Source organism: Haliotis rubra, unplaced genomic scaffold, assembly GCF_003918875.1.
Source record: "Haliotis rubra isolate DU_JTF1 unplaced genomic scaffold, ASM391887v1 Scf1015, whole genome shotgun sequence".
In the NCBI taxonomy this organism is placed as follows: Eukaryota; Metazoa; Mollusca; class Gastropoda; order Lepetellida; family Haliotidae; genus Haliotis; species Haliotis rubra.
This window is the reverse complement of record NW_025764910.1, coordinates 109,956-134,222: the sequence shown is the minus strand read 5'-3', so window position 1 is coordinate 134,222 and position 24,267 is coordinate 109,956. Positions and strand designations below refer to the sequence as shown.

The following is a 24,267-nucleotide window of genomic DNA, read 5'->3' as shown; positions in this document are numbered from 1 at the left end:
AATAAGTTACACATTTCAAAGTTGTTCCTATATGTGTTATGTGGATAGTGGTGAAATCTGGTGTGGAAATATTGTGTTGATTTACATGCTCATGACTGGAGACGGTGGACACTATCCCTTCCATGTACGCTCGTAGCTTCATTGAAATAAACCATATCACTTAACTGGGTACTTCCTGGTCAAAAGAAAAGGTATTGGGAGTATTGAAGCAAGTTCTTTTTGTATCCAAAAAAGCCTAGCCAAGAAGCTTCAGAAAGTTTTCAGAAGAATAACCATTATCGTTAAATGTATGTATATTGCAGTGATGAGAGGCTCTTATTGATGTGGCTCGGGCAGACAGTTACCATCTCCAGGACGCAAAAGAGCATAGACAGTCAGAAGCAGTCAATGTTTCAGGTCATGGTGACCAGTGAGCCCATTATATAGAAGATATATGTCAGGCTACTCTCAAGTAGATGTGACGTCTTCCTGCGTTTCTTGCCATATAAAAACGCACGTCTTGTGGATGCATTTTGTCACATTGCCATATATATAATGACGTATCAGTAAAGGATTGAATATAAACTGCATATGACAAATATTGATCTTATTTTGAATTGGTGATTCTGTATATGAGATTCGGAAACATTCATCTCTGACAAAAATACGGTCGATATTGACTTGAAAGTGTGCAGTCGCTACATCATTTGTATAGATAATGAGGCTTTATTCAAAGAGTACGATACATGCTAACGTTTAGTAATGCTCTGATGGTTTCTTTGAAAATATAAACTTTAGAAAATCATTGAGGGAGTGTGTTTAGATTTAAGCCGCACTCAGCAATATCCCAGCTCTATTGCGGCGTTCTGTAAATAATAGCGTCTGGACCAGACAATCCACTGATCAACAGCATGAGCATCCATCTACGCAATTGGGATACGGTGACATGTGTCAACCAAGTCAGCGAATCTGACCACCGGATCCCGTTAGTCCCTTTTTCACAGCAAACATGGGTTACTGAAGACCAGTTCTAACCTTGATCTTCACGGGTCTTTAGGAAATCAAATATCGAAGCTCAGGATTTCTCGAAATACTTTGTTGTGTTAATGGCTTTATCGTTGAATCAATGAGTAAAGTGTTGTATAAATGCATACTATGCCAAGATATACCACACTACCAGCTAATACAGACAGTAAAGACCTGTGGTGAGTTCATCAAGTCAATGAGGTGAGGTGAGGTGAAATTGGGTTTAACGTCGCGCTGGAGAATATTTCGCTCATATGACGACGTGCATGAGTGTGTATGTGTAGGTGCAGCTGCTTGTACTAGCCCAGACTGAGGCTGGTTTTATAGTGCTAGCCCACTGAGATACCAAGCCGCAGTGAAGCATGAATACCCCACTCAGACACATTATACTGACTCCGAGCCGACCAGTCCTTGTTGTACCCATTAATGCCCTCAAGTCGCTCATACTACATGATAATGGTGATTCCAAAAGTAAACACCCCTCTTGGCGTGTTGTAGCTGAAGTTCTCCTTATATCAAAAAAACAACACATGACTATCTGTACAATGTATTAGTAAGAACCATCACAGTGATATAGCTCGATTTTTTTTATATATCAATAAATTAATATGAATAGGTATTACTCCTTAATGGAAATAAGGTGTCGCAAGAATTCATACATGTAAATAGCCCTTGCACAAAACTGATGTATGTGTTCAGCATTCACAAACACAGTATAAACCATATTAACATGTGTAATACATTTGTCACTAGAATGCCATTGCTTTTATGCACATCAATCCAGTTACCTTCAACTTGATTATGTACACGTTACAATCCTAAGATATTAATAGATGGATGATTTATGCAAACGTCCTGCATATAGCTCCTTATGGCACAGAACCGTACGTTACACTTGGAATAACGTAGAATTAACAAAAACTGAATTAACATGAACATTTTTTTAACAAAACTATTTTCAGGACTACTGATCTCATATAAGGATTCATATATATTCTTCCCTTGGAAGCAATCGATACTGCTTTCAGCAGGTATTGGTTATAATTATGGAAAGAAGTTGTTATTCATAAAGTTCAATATTGGAACATATAACACTACAGCAAGTGGGAGCTTATTATCAAATACCTGCCATGACAGTTCCGGTTCATTATTTGCGATTGTGTACAATATGTCAGGTAGAAGTGTTACGAGTTTGTAATTCTTATTATAAATGACATATACTAAACGAGCGGTTATTAATTAGATATATGAAGTCATCAGTGGCGTCAGAACATAGATGTCTCGCTGGGTAACTGTGTTCGATGCTTGCAAGTGTAGTGCATAATGTGGTTTGTAGAAACAGCCGCCAGTGTCCATAACACAATTGGGCGACGACATTAATATTAATACATACAAACTGAATTAACATGAACATTTTTTAACAAAATTGTTTTCAGTACCACTGATCACATATATATACTGATCACGTGTAAAGGCACGTCTGAAATGATGTTATATGGAATGGAATGTAAGATATTAAATTTCCTACAATATACGTCCGTTGAATATACAGATATTATAACTCAAGTCGTATGTAGAAAGACGTGCATGTGATATATGTTGGCATAACTGAAAATTATTAGTGTTACGTTTGAAATTAGACTACGTATAACATCACAATGGCAAACTTATTATTTGCTGTCCTTGTAAGTTAATCTGTAGAGGTGTATACAGATTCTCATTTGTATATATATTGTATATCAACCATTCACTATTTTGTCAAACAAGGGCCCAGAAGTAGCCCTGGGGCGTTGCAGTTGGCATTGGAACATTTTATACATATGTACAAAAATCGACATCTTCAAGTCATTCTTTAGGTCCATCGTGTACTTATAGATTAGATAGATAAAGTCATCAGTGGCGTCAAAACATACATGTCTCGCTGGGTAACTGTACGCGATGACTGTAAGTATGGCTCAAGATGCAGTTTGTAGACACAGTCGCCATTATCCAACACGATTCGACGACGACTTTATCAATGCCTCGTAAGTTCGCAAAGCTAGCGGACAAGAAACAAAGTATTCTCCACACAGAAAGTATATTGGTAGTTTCATGGGAGTTCAGGGTTGAACTAAGAATATTTTTGATAGTTGAGGGTAGGCTTCAGGTACAATCACCAGCCAGAAATGTGAGATGTTGGGTTAAGCATATAATTATCATATGAATACAAATAGTCCCGACGCTGAAACAGCAATAATACTTCACGTAAGTTATCATGTTTCATTTCCATTTCCAGGTTCAATACATATCTGGCATCCAACGTGTCTAGTCACCTAAACTCAATACAAGTGGTGGCGATGGACATGAATGTTCTCTTATTCAACAGTATAATGGAAAACAGATGGAGTTCAGATCCAGACAATAATGAATTTCCACTTTCTTGCCACCATATTTACATTTGATACTCAAACAGCTTAACCTTTGTTACTCCCAAACCTTAATCAAATTCTTCTATTTGTACAAGAAATTGCGTAAGATGTAAATAAGATACCAGAATCCTTCTTCAAATATGCTTGTGATCAATCTTCAGAAAGCTCGAAGCATGTGTATCTAGCATCTCCATTGTATTTACCATATTCGTCTCTTATTCACGAAGATCCCATCCCCCTACAGTTATTTTAACGTACACAATCTTTATTTACGGGTTATTTCTGAATGGTTGTAAAGTATGAGAGTGAATCTGTGAATTTTAATCTGTGAATGTGCTTATGAATCACTAGAATTAGCAATAATACGATGTGTTCGTGAAAAGGTGAAAGTATCGTGCTGAACCAGTGGTACTCTTGCTTCACGTGGAAGGGAAAGTTCCAGGCTAGTGTTGTACGGACTACTCTCTCGTACTGACAAATACGATATAATCTCTCCGGTTAGACATTCTCTGATAAAACAGAACGCTGAACATTACTACGATCTCAATGATGACGCCTTTGGTCCCTTTAGGATCCACGTAACTTTCGAACATCTGAGGTTCATCGAGTGATAATAGATTCGGCGTTATTTCTCCCTTGCGTCTGTACATTATTACCTCAAATGAAACACAGAGCACAACCAGACCCGGAAAATCAGCACCGTCGACAATCAGGTCTGCAGCAACATTTGAGCACACTTAGACCTTTCGAGTAGTTTGTGCCCGTCACTATGGACACACGTTATGTGTTGAATCTGATTCCATATTCTCATCATGTAGGAGTGACTTGGGCAGACATTGTCAGTTTTAGTATTGATTGCAGCACTTACCACAACGCTATATCAAGATCAGTTTCACCAATTTCGGAAGCTACTGGCATGTTTGTTCCAATGATAGGCTGACCAAGCCTAAATAGTGTGTTGTATGAATAGTCATATACTCACTGTCAAGGGGTCTAATGGAGAGAAACGAGAGCTTTAGGACGTGGTTGCCATGATGAAGTAAAAATACACCTCACTGTCTCCTTTGGGTTCGATCAAACATGCTAAATCAACGCGACTATTTAAATGGACATTTTATCAAACTGTTATCTGATAAATTTGACTGTTTCGTTCTTCAAAGACCCATTATGGAATTGGTTGTACAACCCAAGAGGTCGGAGACTGATCTGGCAGGCTATTGTTCTGCTTCGATGGTCTGAATAAAGACGGGGTGGCTGATACGGGAAAACATAAAAATGCTTTTGGTAGATTGTGATGGGAAAGGTCATGGTGTGGCATACAAATACAAATCATTGTTGGCAGGTGTAGTCTGTTCGTCTAGTATTTTGTGAAAGGCCCGTTCGTTCTATAAGCGTTCACTTATAGGTTACAATGTTTCATCAGATTGTTTGGATGTATAACGGTCATGTTCAAACATGCAATATAGAATCAAGATACAGTAGCCCCACATTCAACTCAAACAGCTACTAGTATACCTAAGTATTTCACGTTGATATCTGTATTTTTCCTATCTATGGAGACAGCTGAGGAAACGCTCGGACCAATGATGTCAGCAATTAGCCGTACTCACGGAGGTTGTTGAGTTTGACTGGTGCTGGGTCCGCGACTTTGTCTTGAAAAAGAATGTCAAGAACTCGCAGCTATTTAGAAGACGTAAGTGAATATCACTCTGACCACTAAAACGATTCAATAGCGTCTAGGGACCCACGAGGCAGACGCCTCTTCTTAAGACCACGTTTTCTAGACGCACAACGTCGTTAACGCCGGATTAATACCCCAACTAAGGATCAATCAGACGGTTTGCTCGTGGCTGTTCCAGTGACCGACTGACATCAGGAAACCATTTGTGATACTCGTAATTATTTCCCATGCCGTATTTGGTGATGGGTACCTTCTTCAGACAATCTGTGATAATTGTGATGAAAAGTCAGTTACTGTTGAATTTATAACAATTAACAAGTGAATTATTTGAACAAAATGCATGCTTCACTGGGTTACTATTTATAACAATACAGCTAATGAAATGGAACTATTCCTGTACGTTCTTCTGTACCTAATGCTCGCATTGCAAAATATAGGACTGGAGTTTGTGATACTTGATGTGAACATTTTCACACTTTGTGCTAAGGTGTCTAGCGAAGGTTGAAAATTTAGGAATTGAACACACGTATCACTAAAGCAAATAATGAATAAACTAAATACCGAAATTGGAAAATAGATGCTGTTGACATTAGAAAGAAACCGTATTAATGGATGCACGTGTCACTATAGTTAGATGGAACCAATCCACCATGATAAACATTTTTGAGGGGAGTAGAAAACACCCTTATCTTCTACCTTACTGATGTTTTCATGTAGTTTTTCATGTATGAAAAAATCAACACCTCACAAAGGTTTTTGTTTCGTATACGTTTGTACACCTTACACAAGATCAACACAAACGTGCTTCAACTCATCGCCCATGCACTTTCATGCTGTAGTTGCCAATCTTCGTTTTTTCAGACTGACACATCGATTTCATTGGTGAAAAAACAGGAACAGAAATGTCAAACCATCTTTACATCGGCAAGGAATCAAAATCAAATCATCAGCTGTCATCGTCATAACTTCTTCACAGTTCGCAGTTTGTTTAGGTGATGTTATTTAAGTTACCATGAAAACAATCATGTTGCATATATCGAATTCACATTCAAGAGGTTTATCTGAGACACCCAGCCCAGGTAAACATTTTGATATTCAATACTGATATACATAATTGTAGAATACATACATGCATGCATACATACATACATACATACATACATACATACATACATACATACATACATACATACATACATACATACATACATACATACATACATACATACATACATACATACATACATACATACATACATACATACATACATACATACATACATACATACATACATACATACATGGTATAAGCCTCAAAGAATGGAAGTAACAAATTATTCAACTTTTCCACTATCGTCCACACATATTTCACGTGTGGCCGATCTTCACTGGCTCAGTTATATATAGAGTTTAATGTAAAAGGTAAATCTAACCAGTTTCAGTGGCAGAGAGACTAGTGATGTCATTTAGTTGTGATGTCATGATATCCGATGAAGTCATATTCGTTGACATATTCACGTGATGTAGTTTCTTTGCAGCAATATCCCAAAGGAAATATCGATTTATCTTATTAATGAAATATCTTCTGTGACAGAGGCGTTTGGGTTGCATATGTAGTTAAATATTTACAACGTTCACTCTGACGACAGGTCACCTTTATATTTCATTAAGAGTAACGTTATTGCACCTAATGATTGAAACATGAAGTTTCATCCTAAATGTGAAGCTTTCTGGCTCTCATGGTGATATTCTTTTCATGTTCTAAAGCTCATTTTGGTACACATGTGATACATTTGAGATTCAACGAATTATAAAATAGAATATTCTTATGGCTTTCAATACAGTAATAAGCCAAAACTATTTGTTCACGATTCACCAACTATTTAGCTGCAACGTTCATTGACTCTAATTCACACTTCACTCCTATTGTAGTGATTGTGATACACGGCCTTTTCACTTGCCGCAGTGAATACGGATTATATTACAGTGACAATCAATGCAGATAAGGAACACCATCCTGATTCTTTAGCACTTTGAGAAGATCCATCGTGTGGCTCTGTAAAACTTCCCCTACCATTACTGACATTTACTGCACAAAAATGTACAATAACCCAAACATATGTCATCTACAATGACATTGCTAACCCCCCACACGAATATATATTCAGAGTGATTGAGTTTAGTTTTACGCCGCACTCAGCAATATTCCAGCTTTATGGCGGTGGTCTGTAAATAATCGAGTCTGGACCAGACAAGCCAGTGATCAACAGCATGAGCATCGATCTGCTAAATTGGGAACTGATGACATGTGTCAACGAAGTGAGCGAGCGTGACCACCCGATCCCGTTAGTCGCCTTTTATGACAAACATGGCTTACTGAAGATAAATATTTTAACCCGGAACTTCACAGGTTAGATATATTCAGACGGTGACTAAATGTGCACTGCAAATATCCAGTTTCAGTTTGGTTGAACAAACTATTTGTCTCAATGGCCTCTGCCGAAAGAACATATTGGGTTTCATCTGCTGGAACTGTATATACAACAAAGTGGGGCTCTGTTTCAATATACTGCAGCTATTCCTCGCATAGTATGACTGTTATTGATTAAATTGTTGAACTCGTGGTGCCTCTTTTATAATTCTATTTTGAGAAGCCATTTTTCAGATGGACAAAAAGCGCATTAACAACAATAAGACATCTTTTCGCAGAGTAAGTTCAACCACTATAGCATGTATGGGCCATCATACGTTCCGAGTCCAGAGTAATGTCTTTATCATAATGGTTGTGAAGGGACAATAAATCTGGCTTATTTCTACAGAGTTTTTTTGTGCCTTTATAGCATATCAAAATCGAAGCAATCTTGGATAGTACCACAATGTCAGTCACAGTATCGTCTCAGAGGCTAAAGGAGCGGAGTGTCACCTTTCACCTCCCAGTATATATTCTATTAATCTACTATCTTTTGGTTATGGTAAAACAGGGTCACTTGTAGAAAAAGACATATCAGTCTCAGCAATATAGCATTAAATGGATTACTGGACCATGTTTCTCTGTTTTGTTTTCTTCATAACTAAAGACATACGTCTTACTGAATAAAAATTCTTTTTTGAAAGTGTTTAGGGTAGACAACCTTGTCTCAGCAAGTTAATTGTTGCATTTTCGCGGACGATGAAATTTCTTTATGGAGCTCACAAGATGTTTTTACATGAGTCCATTTTAGGTCGTGTAATACGTGTATTTTTCTAATACGTCATCTGTACTCTACCAATGGCACATTTTAAAATCTATATTGTATTGTCATTAACAAAACGATATTTGAAATAAATGCAACCCTTTAATATAAAGCGCCCACATTTGTCTGGAGACGTAAAGATCAGTTTTTCTTGATAACTTGAAAACAACACTTTATTTCCTTTGCTTAAGGAACGTGTGTAGACTTGGCGTCTCAGGAGCAGCTCACTTGCTCGCTCATTAAAGAAATAACTTGATGTTTAGAACTAGTTTTGACGCAATGACACGTAAACCTTATCAGTATCCGGTTTACGTTAAATCATCAAGGCCATTACACAAATCATTCAAAGTGCCTTGCATTTGATTATGTACAAATTACACACTTAAGATGTAAAGTGATTGATGATTTATTTAACTTTCCTGCATAACTTTTTTTACGAGAGGACACAGAACGTTACATCACATACACAAAAACAACGTTGAGAGGCAGCTGAGATGTAGAATTCAATTGGATTGATATTAATACCTCCTTCATCTGAAATATATTTTCAAGACCACTGATTACTACTGTAAATCATCATGTAGGCTTAAAAGTGGCATTGATTTGGATTCGGCGAAGGAAAGCAATCCTAAATCAAGAGAGAATACTGGATGTGTAAATACACCACTGACAGGGTGATGTGAGAAAAAAAGGGGGATAAGTAGGGCCTCTTTTTCTGTCTCCTCATGAAATGTTCATGTTGAAAGTTTTTACATTGACAGCTGACAATTTTAGTATCTTTTAATGATAAAGGTTTCCGATTTTTCAAACCAAGTTGAATCAGATACGGTTCTGATCGCATGTCTTCGGCTGAATACATCGTTGAACCTCACACGTTTATTGTAGATTGTCATATTGATAATGAAGGACGGATCATATTTCCTAAAGAACTCAAACGAAGAGTTTGTAATGTCTACTTTGTTAGTCTGGCGTGAAATATATATATTACAGTCAGGATGTCCAAAAACAGAAATAAATTGTTCCTTGTCCTAGAAGTCTTAAACACTTATACTGTATTTATCAAAGTAAATGCCTGACCAAGAGTTATTGATATGAAACTCTAAACTTTACACAAATAATGGAAAAGTCTGTTGTGGATTGTACATGACAGGTATTATTCTTGTGGTATATCTACAAATTAAAATAAAAGGGATATGTTGCCTTTAAACACTGGACACACTTGAGACTGAGAACACATCAAGTGCTTGCAAAACTATCCCGCGATGATCCGGGTAAGAAGTGATGTTCAGCAAACCGTGCTTGTCGTAAGAAGTGACCAACGGGATCGGGCGGTAGTACTGAATTGGTTGGCACATGTCATCGTATCACAATTGCCTCAGATGCTCATGCTAGTGACCACTGGGTTGTGTGGTCTAGGCTAGAATATTTACACACTAGCGATACGATGCTGGAATATGGTTGTGTGCGGTGTTGAACCACAAACAAATAAAACAAAACAAAATGGGCTTAACAGAAAAGAACGCTCTTAATGGACAGGTGAGAGAGAGATGACGTTATGTGTGCCAAGTACAGTCTGACAGACTAATGACAACTTCATATTGCAAGTTCCGTGGCAATGTCTTGGGCTCCGAAGATGTAAGAATCTCGATTCTAACCCTGCGTGGACCAGCCACTCGAGACACTTGGGGCAGACGCTGTCAATGTCAGAATTGATTGCTGCACTTACCAAATCTTTATATCAGGATCAGTTCCACCAATTTGGGAAGTAACTGGCGTGTTTGTCCCAGTGATAGGTTGACCCAGCCTAAACCGTTTGCCTGTATGAATAGTCATATATTTCTTAACAAGGTTTGCTAACGATGGAGGGAACGTAGGAGACAGGGCTTGACTGCCATCCATCAGTAATAGGTTATACTAATGGTTATTTAAGAAACAATAAATGCCTTTATGCATTAATGTTACGGTGAATGGTCAGTGGGTTTTTTAACTCGTAAGCATTGTTTGACAATAGAGCAGAATAATATTGCAACATATACCAGGTCACTGAGGCTAGGATTGTCATATGATATATTTCTCACAATTCAAACAATACACAGGAAAACCCGTTCCATAATCACAAGAAACATCTGCAATATTCTGTTTCAAAAGTATGTCGTGATTCTGGATTTTGATTCATATAATTATCAAACACAAACGATTAACCGCGGAAACGAATCACTAAAACTCAGTGAGGACACCGGCAACTCACATAATTAACAATAAAAATACGTCTTGCTGGCTAACTGTGCTACACAAACAATCAAGTGCCGACTTGACGCTCTTGTAATAATGGACGTCATTGCTTCAATGAAAGGGCTGTCCTAGGACCTTGCCACAGAATTACCGAAATCTAGTACACTCTGGTGTGCAATACTTAAAAGTACAAAAACTCCCAGAGGCACTAAATCCAGATTGGGGCTAATTTTCAAGCCGAATTAGGTTAAATATATTGTTTGTCTTTCATGACAGATATATTCCTGTTTCTCCCATTGTTATGTGGAACTCAAGAGAGATGTTTCACTAATGTGAAATGTTATTGTTTATAAAAGGAATGGTGGCACCGTGTTTTCGTTTTATTACAGGAAGTTAGGTAACCAATAACAGTAAAATAAAATAGAAATTCCCTTAACGTAATATTTTAGTCCCTATCTCGGTGGACGTTCCTTGCAAATGTAATATGTTCTATAACGTTGTTGTGTGGGAACATGCGATCGTTCCATTTCGTAATGATTTTCTTTTCTTGTATTATCCTGAAATTGAAGCATTCCTGGGTAACGCAAGCTGACACCTGCAGTATTTACTCAAGGTTAGGGAAACGTGGTTTATCACTGATTCACGTGAATTATTTGTCCATTGATCATTGAGGCTGTTAAGAGTATGAAAGTGGATACATCAGTTAAAACTGGACATCACAGCACGTTACGGATGTCTCAAGATGCGCGTTGTTGTAAAACATACAGTTATGGTGCTGAGGTACTGAATGTTGTTTTCATCAGTGGAGGTAATGAGTATTTATCCCATGCCATTGTGTGACCCCCTTTTCATAATACTCAAGCAGAAAAGCTTTCAAAAGGTTTATGTTAGATATGTGGATGATTAACAAAATTGCCAAATTCAGTGACAAAATTATACAATGTCCTATTTTGACTTGTACCATGTGTGAGCGTGCCAATTCTATTGAAGAATTGATTTGCCTTTGCACGTGTTTCTAACAAGAGCCGCATTCGAGGACATCTTTACCTTCTTGTAAACAACTGACATCATTTCTGTTTGACAGCGATGTATATACACGTGCTCCTGATACAGTCGGAATATTACAATCAAGACAATTATACCTTTTGCCAAGATTTCTGTTATGAAGGTGTATGTAAAGCATGTGAAATTTGATACGCACCTGAGATAGATCGTCTGTGTATCCTAATAAGATTGATAACAAAATCATTTCCTGAGGTTAGCAAATATATGTAGTTGCAAATTGGTGATTTTGCAATTATTTTCCAAAGTGCAATCACATTATTCAAACGTGGTGAGCTGTCGATAGAGCAAATTAGAAATGACATGATTCCTTTCTGGGACATGACAGAGCGCTTTAGGTTCCATGGAAACAAACGCTTGGTCGAATGTAACGAAATATGCATAAATTCACAGTCATGTATGACTGTATACTGAAATGGCGTGGCAACAGGTCAGGACTTCTGGGACATTTTCTGAAGAAACACCAAGATCGCATTCAAGAACATGTACAGTTATTTCTAGTATGTCGATCTAGCTTCAGTCCTTGGGGGTCGATCGTCCGTTTTTTAATATGTTGTGTATAATACGGTTTAAAGGTCACGTGCTGGTTTTAAAAGTAAACCTTCGGTTCATTGAGGCATGAATGCTCATCGGTGTTTCGATTCACACCTCAATGAACCGAAATACATAGTCAATCCTTAATTGACTGAGGCAAAGATTTGATATTCACCCTGCAAACCATTGAAGAGAGATGTGTCAGTTGAGAGAGTTACCTTAATATATAACAGCCGTCAACATTGGCATGTTTCTTATAAGGGATTGGTCTTAATAACCAAACTTTTTATAATCTTTCATGTATTTGATGTGAGCAACATAACAGTCAACCTTAAGGATTTGGTCATGATAACAAAATATTTCATAACCTTTCATGCATTTCATTTCAGAAACTTGTCACTCAACACTAAGATGAACTATATTGTCTGTTATATAGATCTCTTTTTGTGCCCAGATGGAGAATAATGCTTATTTGCTCACTTCTTTGAAAGGTATTTTAGAAGTTTTATAGATGAAGGAAAACCAAGTTCTATGACGTTTCGGTGTATGTACTAACAACCGTTATCAAGCACGTGATACAAAGAGTTGTAACATGGAGAATATATAAATAGCTGCATAGTGTGTATATAGAGATTCTCACCATAGTGTCTTTTGACACCTACACCGCACTCATCGCACTCATTGCAATAAAGAAGTTGACTATCCATAGAACTTGGTTTTCCTTATTTGCTTGCATCGCCCAATGTCCAGCGCGAAACCGTCGTCGCTATTGTCGCCGTAAACATTGCCACAGAAACCAGAGGAACAGTGTAGCTTAAACTTTAGATTTATTTCTCAACAAAAATGACTTATTAATTATGCAAGAGTTTTGAAATCCTATTGTCAGTGTAGACAATACCCCAAACTAAGCTATGGATATTTTCCAATCATGAGATGAAAAATGTTTCAGATTTGTGTTCCCATATTGCAATACTTGGCAACCGTGACCTGGATTAGGCCGTTGCACTTTGATAGTGCTCTTAAATAATGATATAATACATTCACAATCCTGTAAAATCTGATGTCAGCAGAAACCATGGGAACAATGGAGCTGCCTTGTTCCCATCGTACACTTCTTCATGGATTATTTGGAGTCATCAGTGTCCCACATATTCACACATTCTTGGCAAAAAGGCACATTCAGTAAAATATATTTATTTGTGTTTTCATGATTTATCTTGGTTGCATTTTTCTGTGCAGGTTATTTTCACTTGTCCAGGTTTTCCCCTGTCCGTGTTCCCTAAACCCTGGAGCCAATATGGGTACTTTCTTCTCCCCTTACTTTGGATTATGTACAAATTTTAAACTGAAATTTCATGATTTATCTAACTCCCCTGTGGTGATCATGAGTGTTTTACAATATGGCACAGAATCTAACATTAAACTCTAAATAGGATATTGAATTTAAGTCGAAAGACATTAATAAATCTGTTTCTGACATATACTTTTCTGGTTACTGCTTTAAATCAATGTTCAGGCTTAAACGAGCATTGTTTTTGTTTCGGTGAAAGGAATTCTAATCTATTGTAGGGCGGACTACTCTCCCATATAGACAAATGAGATGTATGAATCTACATATAAATCTGTTAGGTTGGACATTCTGTGAGATAAACGAATGATGAACATTACTATGAAGTCCTATAATGACGTCTTATGTCCCTTAACGATCTGAAGTTCATCGAGTAACAAGGAACTTTGAAGAATCTTTTTAATAATATACGTTCTCATTTAATTATTGCATTTTTAAAGGAATTAGATTTGTTAACTGATTTGTAAATAGATACATATTTTATGATTGGAAGGTTAAATTAATAACTCAGATTGTTAGTGGCTGTTCCAACAAGGGGGTTAAAGTATTGTAAAATTATTGTCCTCCCGAGAGGGTATGTAAGTCCCAAAACTCTCAAAGTAACTTACCAGGATTTTAAGCGTAGAATTTTTGTGATTTTAATTATGGCTAAGATTGACTACAATCGCCGGCTGCTGAAGGGATGATGTAAATCCAACTAGGGTCCATGTAGGTAGCAAAGGTACTGTAAGTCCCCATGGTCCTTAGTATGCTGATCAACCTTCAGTTGCTGGTGATCTATATACCCGTTCTTATATTGTACTGTGGTCTCTCGTGATATATTTTTATGATAGCGTACTAGTTTTAAATCAAGAACTGCGATATTCTAGTATTTTCACTGTCCTTCGATGACAGGTTTTTACGTTATACATTTATTGATTTGAATATTGATATCAACTGTTCTCGTCACGATATGGCTGCAATATTGCCGATGTGACGTTAAATTTTAACTCACTCTTTCGAGTAACAAGGGCAATAGATTTAGCGTTATTCCTCCCTTATGTCTGGTTGTCATTACCTTCACTATGGGCACATGGGATGTATTGAATCGGATTCCATATTCCCACCATATCGGAGGGATTCGATAGGCTAGGGGCAGACACACTCAGTTTTAGTATTGATTGCAGCACTATATCATTATATCAAGATTGATTTCACCAGTTTCGGAAGTTACTGTTCCAATGATAGGCTGACCCAGCCTAAACGGTTTGTTGTATGAATACTCATGTACTCTGTCAATGTGTCTAGTGGAGGGGAGCACGAGGTGGGGCATGTGGCTGCCATGATGAAGTAATAGGACACATCGCAGTCTCCTTTAGTTTCCATCAATATGACGAAACTGACGCAACTATTTATATGTTTAAATGGACATTCATGAATGGTGTCTCATGAATTTGTCCTAACCATCGCTGATGGTTCAGACTAAACTTGTCAAATAACTCTGACTGTTACGTCCACAAAAGACCCATTATGACTGGTGGGATTGGATGGATTGCTTGTACATGCCGTGAGGCTGGAGACTGGTCTGGGAGGATATTGTTCTGCTTCGATGATCTGACATAGGACATTTGAATGTGTTTGTAGATTGTGATTGGAAAGGTCATTTTGGGGTATACAAATACAAACTAAGGTAGACCGTCTATGTGTTATGTATAATTTGAAAGCCCCATACGCTCTATAGGTGTTCAATTGTAGGTTACAATATTTCATCAGATTGTTTGGGTATATGACTTCAGATGTAATATGGACTCGAAGACACAGCTTCCCCACATTCAATTGAAACAGACATACCCAAAACATTTCAGGTTGATTTCAGGTTTCTACCTATGGAGATAGATGAGGAAACGCCTTGGACAATGATGTCAGCAACTAGCCGTACTCTAGGTGGTCGTTGAGTTTGACTGGTGTTGGGTCCGCGACTTTGCCTTGAAAAGAATGTCAAGAACTCGCAGCTATTTAGAGGACATAAATGAATATCACGTTTCTCACTGAAACGATTAAGAAGCGTCTAAGGACCCACGAGGCAGACGTCTCCGGTTAAGACCAAGCTTTCTAGACGCACAACGTCGTTAACGCAGGATTAATCCCCCCAACTAAGGATCAATCAGACGGTTTGCCCATGGCTGCTCCAGTGACCGACTGACATCAAGAAACAATGGGGATACTTGCAATTATTCCCCATGCCGTATTTGATGATTGGTACCTTCTTCAGTCACTGGTGAATATATAACAATACAGCTATTGAAATACTCGCCTTGCAAAATTTAGGACTGGAGTTTGTGATACTTGATGTGAACATTTTCACACTTTGTGCTAAGGTGTTTAGCGAAGGTTGAAAATTTAGGAATTGAATACAATTATCATTAAAGCAAATAATGAATAAACTAAACTGACAGTAGAAACTAGATGCTATGGACAATACAAACAAACTTAGTTTACAGATGCACGTGTCACTATAGTTATATGGAACCAATCCACCATGATAAACATTTTCGAGGAGAGTAGAAAACTCCTTTTTCTTCTACCTTACTGATGTTTGTACATGTAGTTTTTCATGTATGGAGAATCAACACCTCACAAAGGTTTTTGTTTCGTATACATTTGTACACCTTATACAAGATCAACACAAACGTGCTTCAACTCATCAACTCATCACCCATGCAATTCCAACCTCCATTCTTTCAGGCTGACACATCGATTTCTTTGGTGCAAAACAGGGACAGAAATGTCAAAACCATCTTTGCATCGGCAAGGAATCAAAATCAAATCGTCAGGTGTCATCGTCATTTCTTCTTCACACTTCGCGGTTTCTTTAGGTGATGTTATTAAAGTTATTTAGTTCAGTTATTTAATTATTTAAAGAGACAAGCGTGGGTCCTGAAATTTCTTTATTGAGCTCACAAGATGTTTTTACATAAGTCCATTTTAGGTCGTGTAATACGTGTATTTTTCTAATACGTCATCTGTACTCTACCAATGGCACGTTTCAAAATCTATATTGTATTGTCATTAACAGAACGATATTTGAAATAAATGCAACCCTTTAATATAAAGCGCCCACATTTGTCTGGAGACGTAAAGATCAGTTTTTATTGATAACTTGGAAAGTAAACTTTATTTCCTTTCCTTAAGGAACGTGTGTAGACTTGTTGATGGATTAGTTAGCATCTCAGGAGCAGCTCATTTGCTCGCTTATTTACAGAAATAACTTGATGTTTAGAACTAGTTTTGACGCAATGACACAAAATCCCTAGAAAAGATATAGACTGTCATGATTTACGTTTCCTTATCAGTATCCGGTTTACATTAAATCATCAAGACCATTACAGAAACCATTCAAAGTGCCTTGCATTTGATTATGTACAAATTACACACTTAAGATGTAATGATTGATGATTTATTTAACTTTCCTGCATAAAATTATTTACGAGAGGACACAGAACGTTACATCACATAACAAAACAATGATGAGAGGCAGCTGAGATGTAGAATTCAATTGGATCGATATCAATACCTCCTTCATCTGAAATATATTTTCAAGACCACTGATTACTACTGTAAATCATCATGTAGGCTTAAAAGTGGCATTGATTTGGATTGGGCGAAGGAGAGCAATCCTAAATCAAGAGAGAATACTGGATGTGTAAATACACCACTGACAGGGTGATGTGAGAAAAAAGAGGTGATAAATAGTGTCTCTTTTTCTGTCTCCTCAAGAAATGTTCATGTTGAAAGTTTTTACATTGACAGCTGACAATTTCAGTGTCCTTTAATGATAAAGGTTTCCGATTCTTGAAACCAAGTTGAATCAGATACGTTTCTGATTGCATGTCTTCGGCTTAATACATCATTGTACCTCACACGTTGATTGTAGATTGCCATATTGATAATGAAGGACGGATCATATTTCCTAAAGAACTCACACCAAGAGTTTGTCAATGTCTACTTTGTTAGTTTGGCGTGAAACATATATATATATTACAGTCAGGATGTCCAAAAACAGAAATAAATGGTTCCTTGTCCTAGAAGTCTTAAGCACTTAGTTTACTTATTTTGTTAGTTTGGCGTGAAATATATATTTTACAGCCAGGCTGTCCAAAAACAGAAATAAATTGTTCCTTGTCCTAGAAGTCTTAAACACTTACACTGTATTTATCAAAGTAAATGCACAACCAAGGGTGATTGATTTGAAACTCTAAACTTTACACAAAAATGGAAAGGTCTGTTGTGGATTGTACATGACAGGTATTTATAATTGGGGTATATCTACAAATTAAAACAAAACGGATATGTTGCCTTTAAACACTGGACAAATTTGAGAATGAGAACACATCAAGTGCTTGCAAAACTATACCGTGATGATCCGGGTAAGAAGGGGTCTTCAGCAAACCATGCTTGTCGTAAGAAGTGACCAACGGGATCGGGTGGTAACGCTGAATTGGTTGGTACATGTCATCGTATCACAATTGCCTTAGATGCTCATGCTGGTGATCACTGGGTTGTGTAGTCTAGGCTAGAATATTTACACACTAGCGACATGATGCTGGAATATGGTTGTGTGCGGTGTTGAACCACAAACAAGTAAAACAAAACAAAATGGGCTTAACGGAAAAAAACGCCATTATTGACCCATGGGAGAGAAATGGACAGGTGAGAGAGACATGACGTTATGTGTGCCAAGTACAGTCTTACAGACCAATGACAACTTCATATTGCAAGTTCCATGGCAATGTCTTGGGCTCCGAGGATGTAAGAATCTTTATTCTAACCCTGTGTGGACCAGCCACTCGAGACACTTTGGTCAGGCGCTGTCAGTGTCAGAATTGATTGCTGCACTTACCAAATCTTTATATCAGGATCAGTTCCACCAATTTGGGAAGTAACTGGCGTGTTTGTCCCAGTGACAGGTTGACCCAGCCTAAACCGTTTGCCTGTATGAATAGTCATATATTTCTTAACAAGGTTTCCCACCGATGGAGGAACATGGGAAGCAGGGCCTGACTGCCATCCTTCAGTAATAGGTTTTACTAATGGTTATTTAAGGAACAATAAATGCCTTTATGCATTAATGTTACGGCGAATGGTCAGTGGTGTTTTTTTTACTCGTAAGCATTGTTTGACAACAGAGCAGAATAATATTTAACATATTCCATGTCACTGAGGTGAGGATTGTGATATTGTAAATTTCTCAAAATTCGTACAATACACAGGAAAACCCGTTCCATAATCACAAGAAATATCTGCAATATTCTGTTTCAAAAGTATGTCGTGATTCTGGATTTTGATTCATATAATTATCAAACATAAACGATTAACAGCGGAAATGGGATCTTCTCGGTAAGGAAGAAGTGACGTTAAGGTAAGAATTATATGAACGAATCACTAAAACTCAGCGAGGACACCGGCCACTCACATAATTAACAATAAAAATACGTCTTGCTGGCTAACAGTGCTAAACAAACAATCAAGTGCCGACTTGACACTCTTGTAATAATTGACGTCATTGCTTCTGTGAAAGGGCTGCCCTAGGACCTTGCCACAGAATTACCGAACTCTAGTACACTCTGGTGTGCAATACTTAAAAGTACAAAAACTCCCAGAGGCAATAAATCCAGATTGGGACTAATTTTCAAGCCGAATTAGGTTAAATCTATTGTTTGTTTTTGATGACAGATATATTCCTGTTTCTCCCACTGTTATGTGGAACTCAAGAGAGATGTTTCACTAATGTGAAATGTTATTGTTTATAAAAAGAATGGTGGCATCGTGTTTTCGGTTTATTACAGGAAGTTAGGTAACCAATAACAGAAAATATCATAGAAAATCCCTTAACGTAATACTTTAGTCCTTATCTCGGTGGACGTTCCTTGCAAATGTAATATGTTCTATGACGTTGTTGTGTGGGAACATGCGATCGTTCCATTTCGTAATGATTCTCTTTTCTTGTATTATCCTGAAATTGAAGCATTCCTGGGTAACGCAAGCTGACAACTGCAGTATTTACTCAAGGTTAGGGAAACGTGGTTTATCACTGATTCACGTGAATTATTTGTCCATGGATCATTGAGGCTGTTAAGAGTATGAAAGTGGATACATAAAGGTCAGTTAACAACTGGACATCACAGCACGTTACGGATGTCTCAAGATGCGCGTTGTTGTAAAACTACAGTTATAGTGCTGAGGTACTGAATGTTGTTTTCATCAGTGGAGGTAATGAGTATTTATCCCATGCCATTGTGTGACCCCCCTTTTCATAATACTCAAGCAGAAAAGCTTTCAAAAGGTTAATGTCAGATATGTGGATGATTCTCAAAATGCCAAATTCAGTGACAAAATTATACAATATGCTATTTTGACTTGTACCATGTGTGAGCGTGCCAATTCTATTGAAGAACTGATTTGCCTTTGCAGGTGTTTCTGGCAAGAGCCGCATTCGAGGACATCTTTACCTTCTTGCAAACAACATATATCATTTCTGTTTGACAGCGATGTATATACACGTGGCCATGATGCAGTCGGAATATCACAATCAAGACAATTATACCTTTTGCCAAGATTTCTGTTGAATGTGGACGTTGTATGTAAAGCATGTGAAATTTGATACGCAACTTAGATAGATCGTCTGTGTATCCTAAATCCTAATAAGATTGATAACAAAATTACTTCCTGAGGTTAGCAAATAGTTGCAAAAGGTGATTTTGCAATTATTTTCCAAAGTACAATCATATTATTCAAACTTGGTGAGCTGTCGATAGAGCAAATTAGAAATGGCATGCTTCCTTTCTGAGACATGACAGAGCGCACTAGGTTCCATGGAAACAAACGGTCATAATAACGATATATTTTATAACTTTTCATGCATTTGATTTCAGAAACTTGACACTCAACAATAAGATGAACTATAATCTCTGTTATATATATATCGGTTTTAGTGCCAAGATGGAGAATAATGCTCATTTGCACACCTGCTGCCCAGCGCGAACCGTCGTCGCTATTGTCGCCGTAAACATTGCCACAGAAAGCAGAGGAACAGTGAAGCTCCAACTTTAGATTTATTTCTCAACAGAAATTGTTAATTAATTATGCAAGAGTTTTGAAATCCTATTGTCAGTGCAGACAATACCCCAAACTAAGCTATGGATATCTTCCTATCATGAGATGAAACTTGTTTCAGATTTGTGTTCCGATATTGCAATATTTGGCAACCGTGACCTGGATTAGGCCGTTGCACTTTGATAGTGCTCTTAAATAATGATATAATACATTCACAATCCTTGGAACCTGACTTCAGCAGAAACCACTCCAACAATGGAGCTGCCTTAATCCCATTGTACACTTCTTGATGGATTATTTGGAGTCAGTAGTGTCCCACATATTCATGCCATTTCTAGCGTGCACACATTCTTGGCAAAAAGGCAAATTCAGTAAAGGTGATTTATTTGTGTTTTCGTGATTTATCTGGGTTGCATTTTTCTGTGCGGGTTCTTTTCACTTGTCCAGATTTTCCCCTGTCCGTGTTCCCTAAACCCTGGAGCCAATATGGGTACTTTCTTCTCCCTTTACTTTGGATTATGTACAAATTTTAAACAGAAATTTCATGATTTATCTAACTCCCCTGTGGTGATCATGAGTGTTTTACAATATGGCAAAGAATCTAACATTAAACTCTAAATAGGATATTGAATTTAAGTCGAAAGACATTAATAAATCGGTTTCTGACATATACTTTTCTGGCTACTGCTTTAAATCTATGTTCAGGCTTAAACTAGCATTGTTTTTGTTTCGGTGAAAGGAATTCTAATCTATTGTAGAGCGGACTACTCTTCCATATAGACAAATGAGATGTATGAATCTACATATAAATCTGTTAGGTTGGACATTCTGTGAGATAAACGAATGATGAACATTACTATGAAGTCCTATAACGACGTCTTATGTCCCTTAACGATCTGAAGTTCATCGAGTAACAAGGAACTATGAAGGATCTTTTTAATAATACAAGTTCTCAATTAATTATTGCATTTTTAAAGGAATTAGATTTGTTAACTGATTTGTAAATAGATACATATTTTATGATTGGAAGGTTAAATTAATAACTCAGATTGTTAGTGGCTGTACATTCAAGGGGGTTAAAGTATTGTAGAATTATTGTCCTCCCGAGAGGGTATGTAAGTCCCAAAACTCTCAAAGTAAATTTCAAACAGGATTTTAAGCGTAGAATTTTTGTGATTTTAATTGTGGCTAAGATCGACTACAATCGCCGGTTGCTGAAGGGATGATGTAAATCCAACTAGGGTCTATGCAGGTAGCAAAGATACTGTAAGTCCCCATGATACTTAGTATGCTGATCAGCCTTCAGTTGCTGGTGATCTATATAGCCCGTTCTTATATTGTACTGTGGTCTCGCGTGATATATTTTTATGATAGCGTACTAGTTTTAAATCAAGAGCTGCAATATTCTAGTATTTTCACTGTCCTCCGATGACAGGTTTTTACGTTATACATTTATTGATTTGAATATTGATATCAACTGTTCTCGTCACGATATGGCTGCAATATTGCCGATTTGACGTTAAATCACTCAATCGAGTAACCGGGCAATAGATTTAGCGTTATTCCTCCTTTATGTCTGTTCGTCATTACCATTACTATGGGCACATGGGACGTATTGAATCGGATTCCATATTCAAACCATATCGGAAAGATTCGATAGGCTAGGGGCGGACACAGTCAGTTTTACTATTGATTACAGCACTACATCATTATATCAAGATCGATTTCACCAGTTACTGTTCCAATGATAGGCTAACCCAGCCTAAACGGTTTGTTGTATGAATACTCATATACTCCCTTGTCAATGTGTCTAGTGGGGATGTGGCTGCCATGATGAAGTAATAGGACACATCGCAGTCTCCTTTAGTTTCCATCAATATGACTATGACTATTTATATGTTTAAATGGACATTTTATTTTATTAAATGGTGTCTCTCGAATTTGTCCTAACCATCGCCAGCGACAATATGTCTTTTGCAATCGTATACATGGTAACACTGAATCGAATTGGAAAAGTTGGTATTATGTTAGGTTGGTATTAATGACGAGAACACTTGAGGCATCAGACACATGAAACGTATATTCTCTTTCGCTGTGCTATGGGTGATGGTTCAGACTAAACTTGTCAAATAGCTCTGACTTTTACGTCCACAAAAGACCCATTATGACTGGTGGGATTGGATGGAATTGGTTGTACATGCCGTGAGGCTGGAGACTGATCTGGGAGGATATTGTTCTGCTTCGATGATCTGACAAAGGACATTTGATTGTGTTTGTAGATTCTGATTTGAAAGGTCATTTTATGGTATACAAATACAAACCATGGTAGACCGTCTATGTGTTATGTATAATTTGAAAGCCCCATATGCTCTATAGGTGTTCAATTGTAGGTTACAATATTTCATCAGATTGTTTGGGTATATGACGTCAGATGTAATATGGACTCGAAGACACAGCTTCCCCACATTCAACTGAAACAGACATACCCAAAACATTTCAGGCTGATTTCAGGTTTCTACCTATGGAGATAGGTGAGGAAACACCTTGGACAATGATGTCAGCAACTAGCCGTACTCTAGGAGGTCGTTGAGTTTGACTGGTGCTGGGTCCGCGACTTTGTCTTGAAAAGAATGTCAAGAACTCGCAGCTATTTAGAGGACATAAAGGAATATCACGTTTCTCACTGAAACGATTAAGAAGCGTCTAAGGACCCACGAGGCAGACGTCTCCGGTTAAGACCACGTTTTCTAGAGGCACAACGTCGTTAACGCAGGATTAATCCCCCCAACTAAGGATCAATCAGACGGTTTGCCCGTGGCTGCTCCAGTGACCGACTGACATCAAGAAACCATTTGTGATACTTGCAATTATTCCCCATGCCGTATTTGATGATTGGTACCTTCTTCAGTCACTGGTGAATATATAACAATACAGCTAATGAAATGCTCGCCTTGCAAAATATAGGACTGGAGTTTGTGATACTTGATGTGAACATTTTCACACTTTGTGCTAAGGTGTTTAGCGAAGGTTGAAAATTTAGGAATTGAATACAATTATCATTAAAGCAAATAATGAATAAACTAAAACTGAAAGTAGAGAATAGATGCTATTGCCAATACAAATAGTTTACGGATGCACGTCTCATTATAGTTATATGGAACCAATCCACCATGATAAACATTTTCGAGGAAGTAAACTCCTTTATCTTCTACCTTACTGATGTTTGTACATGTAGTTTTTCATGTATGGAGAATCAACACCTCACAAAGGTTTTGTTTCGTATACATTTGTACACCTTATACAAGATCAACACAAACGTGCTTCATCTCATCAACTCATCACCTATGCGATTTCATGCTGTGCTTGCCAATCTCCATTCTTTCAGGCTGACACATCGAATTCTTTGGTGTAAAACAGGGACAGAAATGTCAAAACCATCTTTGCATCGGCAAGGAATCAAAATCAAATCGTCAGGTGTCATCGTCACATCTTCTTCACAGTTCGCGGTTTCTTTAGGTGATGTTATTAAAGTTATTTAGTTCAGTTATTTAATTATTTAAAGAGACAAGCGTGGGTCCTGAAAACAATCATATTGCATATATCGAGCTCACATTCAAATGAATATTATCTGAGGCATCCAGCCCAAAAGAGTGAGTGAGTGAGTTTTATGCC

The 24,267-nt window shown here is 37.5% G+C and overlaps 1 long non-coding RNA gene across 1 annotated transcript; it reads right to left on the bottom strand.

Annotated features, from left to right (window-relative positions):
• Positions 1-317: 317 nt before the first annotated feature.
• On the bottom strand, positions 318-17,977 carry LOC124269565. The gene is made up of 3 exons (XR_006896540.1): positions 17,897-17,977; positions 5,776-5,778; positions 318-327 (listed from the first exon to the last, which is right to left on the bottom strand). It is a non-coding gene; the product is annotated as an uncharacterized LOC124269565 (long non-coding RNA).
• Positions 17,978-24,267: the final 6,290 nt, after the last annotated feature.